This window comes from Meleagris gallopavo, chromosome 6 (genome assembly GCF_000146605.3).
Source record: "Meleagris gallopavo isolate NT-WF06-2002-E0010 breed Aviagen turkey brand Nicholas breeding stock chromosome 6, Turkey_5.1, whole genome shotgun sequence".
NCBI lineage: Eukaryota > Metazoa > Chordata > Aves > Galliformes > Phasianidae > Meleagris > Meleagris gallopavo.
Genome location: NC_015016.2, coordinates 17,304,148 through 17,310,312, shown reverse-complemented (window position 1 = coordinate 17,310,312; position 6,165 = coordinate 17,304,148). Strand labels below are relative to the sequence as shown.

The following is a 6,165-nucleotide window of genomic DNA, read 5'->3' as shown; positions in this document are numbered from 1 at the left end:
GTGAATGGATAATTCAGTTTTTATGTTCCTTCTATTTCTAACAAGTCTGTTGAGGTGGTCAACCCACGTTCTGACACTGCAAATGCTTATACATGACTGATCTTAATGAATATGAGTTGCTCCAGAGAATACAAGGCCTAAACCAGAAAGTCTTTGAGCCACTGATGTTACCCACAAGCACAAAACTTCATGTAAGTGTCTGCAGGACAAAGACTTGGGGTAGCATTATCTACAGATGGTTCTATGAGGCCTGTGTCTCTCTGCTAGGATCTATCCAGAGACTAACAACTCATTTTACATGATCTACATTTCATCTTAGCTAGCACTTATTGCTGGTCTGAGAGGGACTGTAAATGGTGAAATGGGATATGACTTCTTAATGGGTCCATTTCACTTTCCAAAAGCTAGACATGCTAATATTTATATTTTTTACAAATTTATTTGAAATTCAATTCAAACTCATGCTATAGCTATTTTTCCTTTATTATACATTATCATGAAATATATAGTAATGATAATTGAAATAAATGAATATAAGAATATTTTCATGGTCTAATTAACTAAAGCTCTCCTCTGGCCTGTTTTAATCTGTCTTTCTTAACACCAAAGATTTCTCAATGTACTGAGAGGAGCTTTCAGATTCCCTTGCATGAGATCAGTCCTCCCTACTAGTGACATGTAAGGCTATATTTTGCATTTGTGTAGCCTCTCATTCCTGAACCCCAACATTTGACTGTTAGTCTCTAGTCTATTCCTTTGAATGTTTTTTTTTTTTTTTAAAAGGTTTTAAAAATATAATTTAGCTAAATTACTGAATCTTGTTTCACCAGAACCCCCACACCAACGGGGCAGAGGCACTAATTGTATGTTAGCCTCCTCAGGTACAACACTGCCTACAGGGAAGGGCTGAGATCACAGGTGTGTGAGTGTGCATGATTTATCTTCCCTCTCCTTACTAGGCTAGTTATTTTGCCTCTAACTGTGGAAGGATTGTCAACAGTCCCCCATGGTGGGTTTTGTCTGGAGAGCTATAGGACAGTGAAGCAGATGTGAGTGCACAAAGTTGGGTCTGTTGGTACTGATGTAGCTCTGTTTGTATGGATGTTTTTTGTTACTAGCTACAATTTAGTTATGAATTCTGTAGACCTACTAGGTTTACTCAATGAATTTCTTTCTGAGCAGAAAAGTCATCAGTAGCATATAATATTAAATGCAAATGTAAACCTGTTCTTTCCTCTTTCGACCTAGATACATTTTATTTTTGCATTATAATGGTTGGATGTTTGAAAATGAGTGCTAACCAGGTAAAGCTGTTTATGAAGTGGATGAGCCTGCCTTCAAAGTGTCAAGATGAGACAGAGAAACAGATTAGATCCTTGAGGTTTGTATGCTCAGAACTGGGATACTGCAGAAGTGTTCTTTTACTTTTAGACACAAGTAGGTACAATGCTGTAAAGTTCAGCTCCTTACAGTCTAGCAACTGTACTGTGCTCCTTTCTGTACCTTCTAGTGTTACTTCTACAGGACTGACTACAGATTTCTAATATTCTGGATGTATCTATTATCTTTTCCTTCATAGTGTAAATAGACTAAGACACTGTAGATAAGGAGAAAAGTGTGGTGGAAGGAAAGGAAGTAGAAAATATATAAAATAATTCTCTATTTAAAATTTTTGTAGGTTCTTTTGGATATAAAAAGCAAACAAGTCACATTTTAAGATACTTCCTTGTAGCTGCTATACTAATTTTATGCAATATGTAATATTTCTTCTGTTTGCCTGTAATTTTACATACTCACTGTAATTGGTTAAGATTCCATAATGCTGATGTTCTGGATTTAAACTAAAATGCAAATTCAAATTCTTCATTAAGAAAAGAGCCTTAGGGCAATCAATTAATGAATTAAAAATGATTCTAGGCTAAAAAAAAAAGTCTTAATTTATTTGCATGATAATGTAAATCAGAAATAAATACACTTCTGAAACACTTGAAATCAGTTAACACTTACAGATTTGTTCAATATTTGAAATTATTTCTGCTGAAGTTTGCCTGAACCACATGTTAGCAAGATGACAACATGTGGATTGCTTTTAATATTTTTTTTTTAGTTTATTGTTCTTTCAGTTTTTCTTCATAATTGATTACAGGAAAGATGTGGGAGTCCTACAGCTCCCTGTAAACATCCCAGAAACAATTTCAAAGTATCATTAGTTCATCCTTCATGTATGGTTACACTATTACTGTGACTCTCTAAATGTGTAAAATATCACAGGAACTTTCTGGGGATTTTTTGTGGGATCATAAATATTTCAAAATTTCTAATAATGGTATCAGAAAAAAATGTTAACATAAATAAAAATAAGTAGAGAAAAAGAAAATACAGAGGAAGTTATATAAGGGAATGGAAAACTCAGTAGGAGAAATGGGTTCTTCTGACATTTGACAGCTTTTTATGAAAGAAGCAAGTCCTTATTTTATGGTGATGGGCAAGATGGAAGTATAGAAACTGCCAATTTATTTCTAGTTCAGAAATCTTTTTGCAGGAGGAAAAAAAAGCACAAAACAATATGAAGAGACTGTCTAGCTTTAACTATGGATGTCTTATAGTTTGATTTTAGTCTTATTGCTTCCTTTCAGTTTTAAGGTGTATAAGTAACGAAGACTCCTTCAGTGACACATCTGTCTTCCTTACTAATTCCTCCCTAGTCTGTAACATACTTTTCCTCTTTCTCTTTTTCATTATTATTATGGTTAATCTGAATTGAAATGGGTTATTTGAGTATATATGAAATTTGAGATGAAATTTTTGAACAGAATATCAATCAGGTTTTGAGAGGAAAACTGAAGGCAGACTGTAAAGCATGGACCAGAGAAAGATTTCTAGAGATGTTGGTGTCCAGTTTAGGCAAAATGCCCTTAGCCTACTGGAGAAACCAGCTGTCTCTTTGAGATTAGGGTTAAATTTCTTGGGAATGCCTCATCGTTCCACTAATCCATTACTTCATAGCATACATATGAACACGGAGTAAATTTTAGTGTTCTAAAAATATCTTATGGATATGGAGATGAATTCTATTTCTTATACACAACGAATGATGAAATGAACTCCTCAATAAGCACTTCCTTCCCTGTTGCTCATTTCCAATGTGAGAAATAGGTAATATACTTCACCATTGTGATTATTCAGTATATAACTAGTTACTTATCAATTATTTCAGGTTCTTCAGGAATTACAGCTTCTCCTTCAGCCATTCGTCTTGCTGTAGCAGAATCCCGGGTGGTATTCTAATCATCTTGGTTGTTTATTCTAAGTAATTATCTGCAGGGCACTGATACTGTGTATTTTATATTTACATTCACCCAGACAAGAACAAGAGGGGGAAGAAGTCTCAGCGACAATTGTGGTTGCCAGTGCCAATAAGGCCATATGGCTGGAACTGGAATGAGATATTGTATTTCTTACTAGTTGGGGGCAGAAAGAAATTTCTTCCAACTCAAGAGTTGTGTTTAAATTTTAAGATGCTTTATTTGCTCCGTATTGCCTATAGATATGTAGCAAATACACTGGTGAATGGCCTGAGTGAACGAATACTGTTTTTCAATTTTTGTGTTATAATATATGAAATACGGTTGACTGGATATTAATGCAAACACATACAAAAAAATTAAACGTCTGAATTGAAGCACAAGTACACTGCTTAACTGAGCAGAAAAAGAAATGTTTCAAACTTCATTGTTAATTCAAAAATTAATGTTCAAAAGTTTGAGATTTACTTACTGCTACACAGGTGGTCTTGATAGGGTCCTTACCAGAAGGTTTATTCCATGAAGAAAAACTTCATGTTGGCAGTATATAACTCCATATTACAACTTAATTGCAGGACTGGGTATTTTTTTGTTTTTTTTTTTTCTTTTCTTTTTTTTGGTACAATATGTATGTATTTCTTTTCATTTTTCATTTAGAAATTCAGCTGCTCCACTACTACTAATTCAGTTTAAAAATAGAAAACAGTATTAAAATGAAAGGTCTTTATGCTGAAACTTCTGCCCACCCGGGTAAATCCATAAGAAAATAATGACATTTTGCACTAGAGTTATTGTTAAGTGCTTGTGTGCATACATTAAATAAATACAACCCAAGCATTTTCCTGGCACTAATATCTGATTAGCTGTTAAAAAATAAATGAATATAAAATTTCCAGAAGCAGAGTTTGGCCTGTCTTAGCACTTGGAAGATACATAAACAAATCAAGACACAATATGGCCATGTTCTTTGTCAAGGATTTATATAAAAGCAGCAACAACAACAACAACAACTAAACAGAAATGAGATCTGCACTATTACCCTTAAGTTCCTGTGTTGTTTTTTTTTGTTGTTGTTTTTGTTTTTTTAAATATTCTTGTACTCTGAGCACGACTTGAACTAAAGCACTGTAATAAAACATAAATAGTGCTTACACACATTTACTGGAGGAGTCTGAAAAGCAACAAATTAGTTGAGGTAGATTTATGCCTTAGGACATGTTGTAGGATACAATATCAGTGGCAGTTTATGTACAATGATGATGTGACTGCAATGTCAAGTAAAATAAATGCATAATCTTCAGGTTTCAATATGTGAAGTGGCAGAATAATGAAATTTGAATACAAATATCTGCTACGTTTATCTTTATTTATAGGCTGGTCACCATAAATCAGGAACAAATAGGAGATAAAGTGGTTAAAACAAACAAAAAAAACAGAAATATACCCTGATTTATGAACTCTGCAAAGTTTTGACTGATACAGAACTTCTGACTAGCAAACTGCTTTAAATTTGTCAAACTTGTGAGAAAAGAGAACTGAAGCACGGGAAATAAAAGGATTATTAAATTAAATGGAATAAGTCTGTTCTTTGTACTTACAAGACATGAAAACATGTAAGTTCAATATAAACTTGTGCCTGGCATCACTGTCACATAAAATGAGTTCAGTTCTACTGGAGTTAAGCCTTTGGGATCTGGTAAGACCTTATAATGCTCAGTTTGGCCATAATCTGCACCAATATATTGTATTATATATACACATACACAGTTCATGGGAGCTGCTTTGGAGTATTCCTGTTAGCAGAGTCAAGTATTCAAAGATGAGTTGTTAGAGAACAGCCCTTATCAATCTGACTCAGGCTAAGCTCTCAAAAGTGTAAGCTTTTCTGGGTTTAAATTTTAGAGATAGGAATATGACAGCACTTAATAGTTATTTATGGGTTCTTTCATAACTGCAGTCCTGCTGATTAAATTAGTAGGAGAGAAATTCAGCTAACAAGGTAAAGCGGTTACACAGAACCACCCTCTTGATTTTTCTTCCTCTCATTCTTTCATAAATAAATGAAGAAAATTTCAAGCTGTTTGTGCTCAGATCTTTAAGGTAATTTACAACAGAAGCAATTGCATTTCAAATAGGATCGAGGGCATTTTTGCCCTGGGTTTTGAGGCCAGTATTAACATTTCATAGTTCCCTTAATAACAAAAGGTACAACAGGGAAAACTGGTATCTATCTAATGAAAAAGAATAACTAGTGAATGCTATGAATAAACCAACAGCTCTTCTAAAGTGTGTAATGGCAAGCTGTAGAGTTAAATGAAAGCGAGTGATGCTCATTAAAGTGTGCTATGACACCTAGTTAGATTCATTAGTGCATAAACAGAGGTTTAAACTGCAGAAGACAGCAGCGCAGTTTCATCTGCAATGGGCTCTATTTGAACAAAAATAAAAAGGAATAATTATGAAAAAAATGTTATTGCTAAAGTGCCATGTGGGAAACTAGCTTCTGCTACTACTGATTTCTTATCCTTAAAAAAAATAAGTAAATCCTTTTGGCTTCCTAGTGCTATAAATTATCATATAAAATCCACAAAACCCAAACAGAAATAATCAAAGCTTCTGAATTGTCCTTCTGATCTTTAACAAGCTTTCCACTTTAGGACTGCCTGTCTTGGATTCAGAAAGCAGCTACCCACCAAGAAATATGTCTGGGCCCTGCTTGCCCAGTGGGAGAGCCTGGATGAGGATTTCTCAGTTTAAAGGATGCTGCCAAATTTCAGCATGCTTTTAAGATACTTCTATCCTTGTTAACAGAAACATATTAGACACTAATATGAAGGAAATTTAGCACAAGAATTATTTG

At 34.2% G+C, this 6,165-nt stretch overlaps 1 long non-coding RNA gene across 1 annotated transcript; it reads left to right on the top strand.

Moving 5' to 3' along the window:
- The first annotated feature begins 968 nt into the window (after positions 1-968).
- Positions 969-4,853, top strand: LOC109368388. The gene is made up of 3 exons (XR_002116380.2): positions 969-1,049; positions 1,249-1,381; positions 3,218-4,853. It is a non-coding gene; the product is annotated as an uncharacterized LOC109368388 (long non-coding RNA).
- Positions 4,854-6,165: the final 1,312 nt, after the last annotated feature.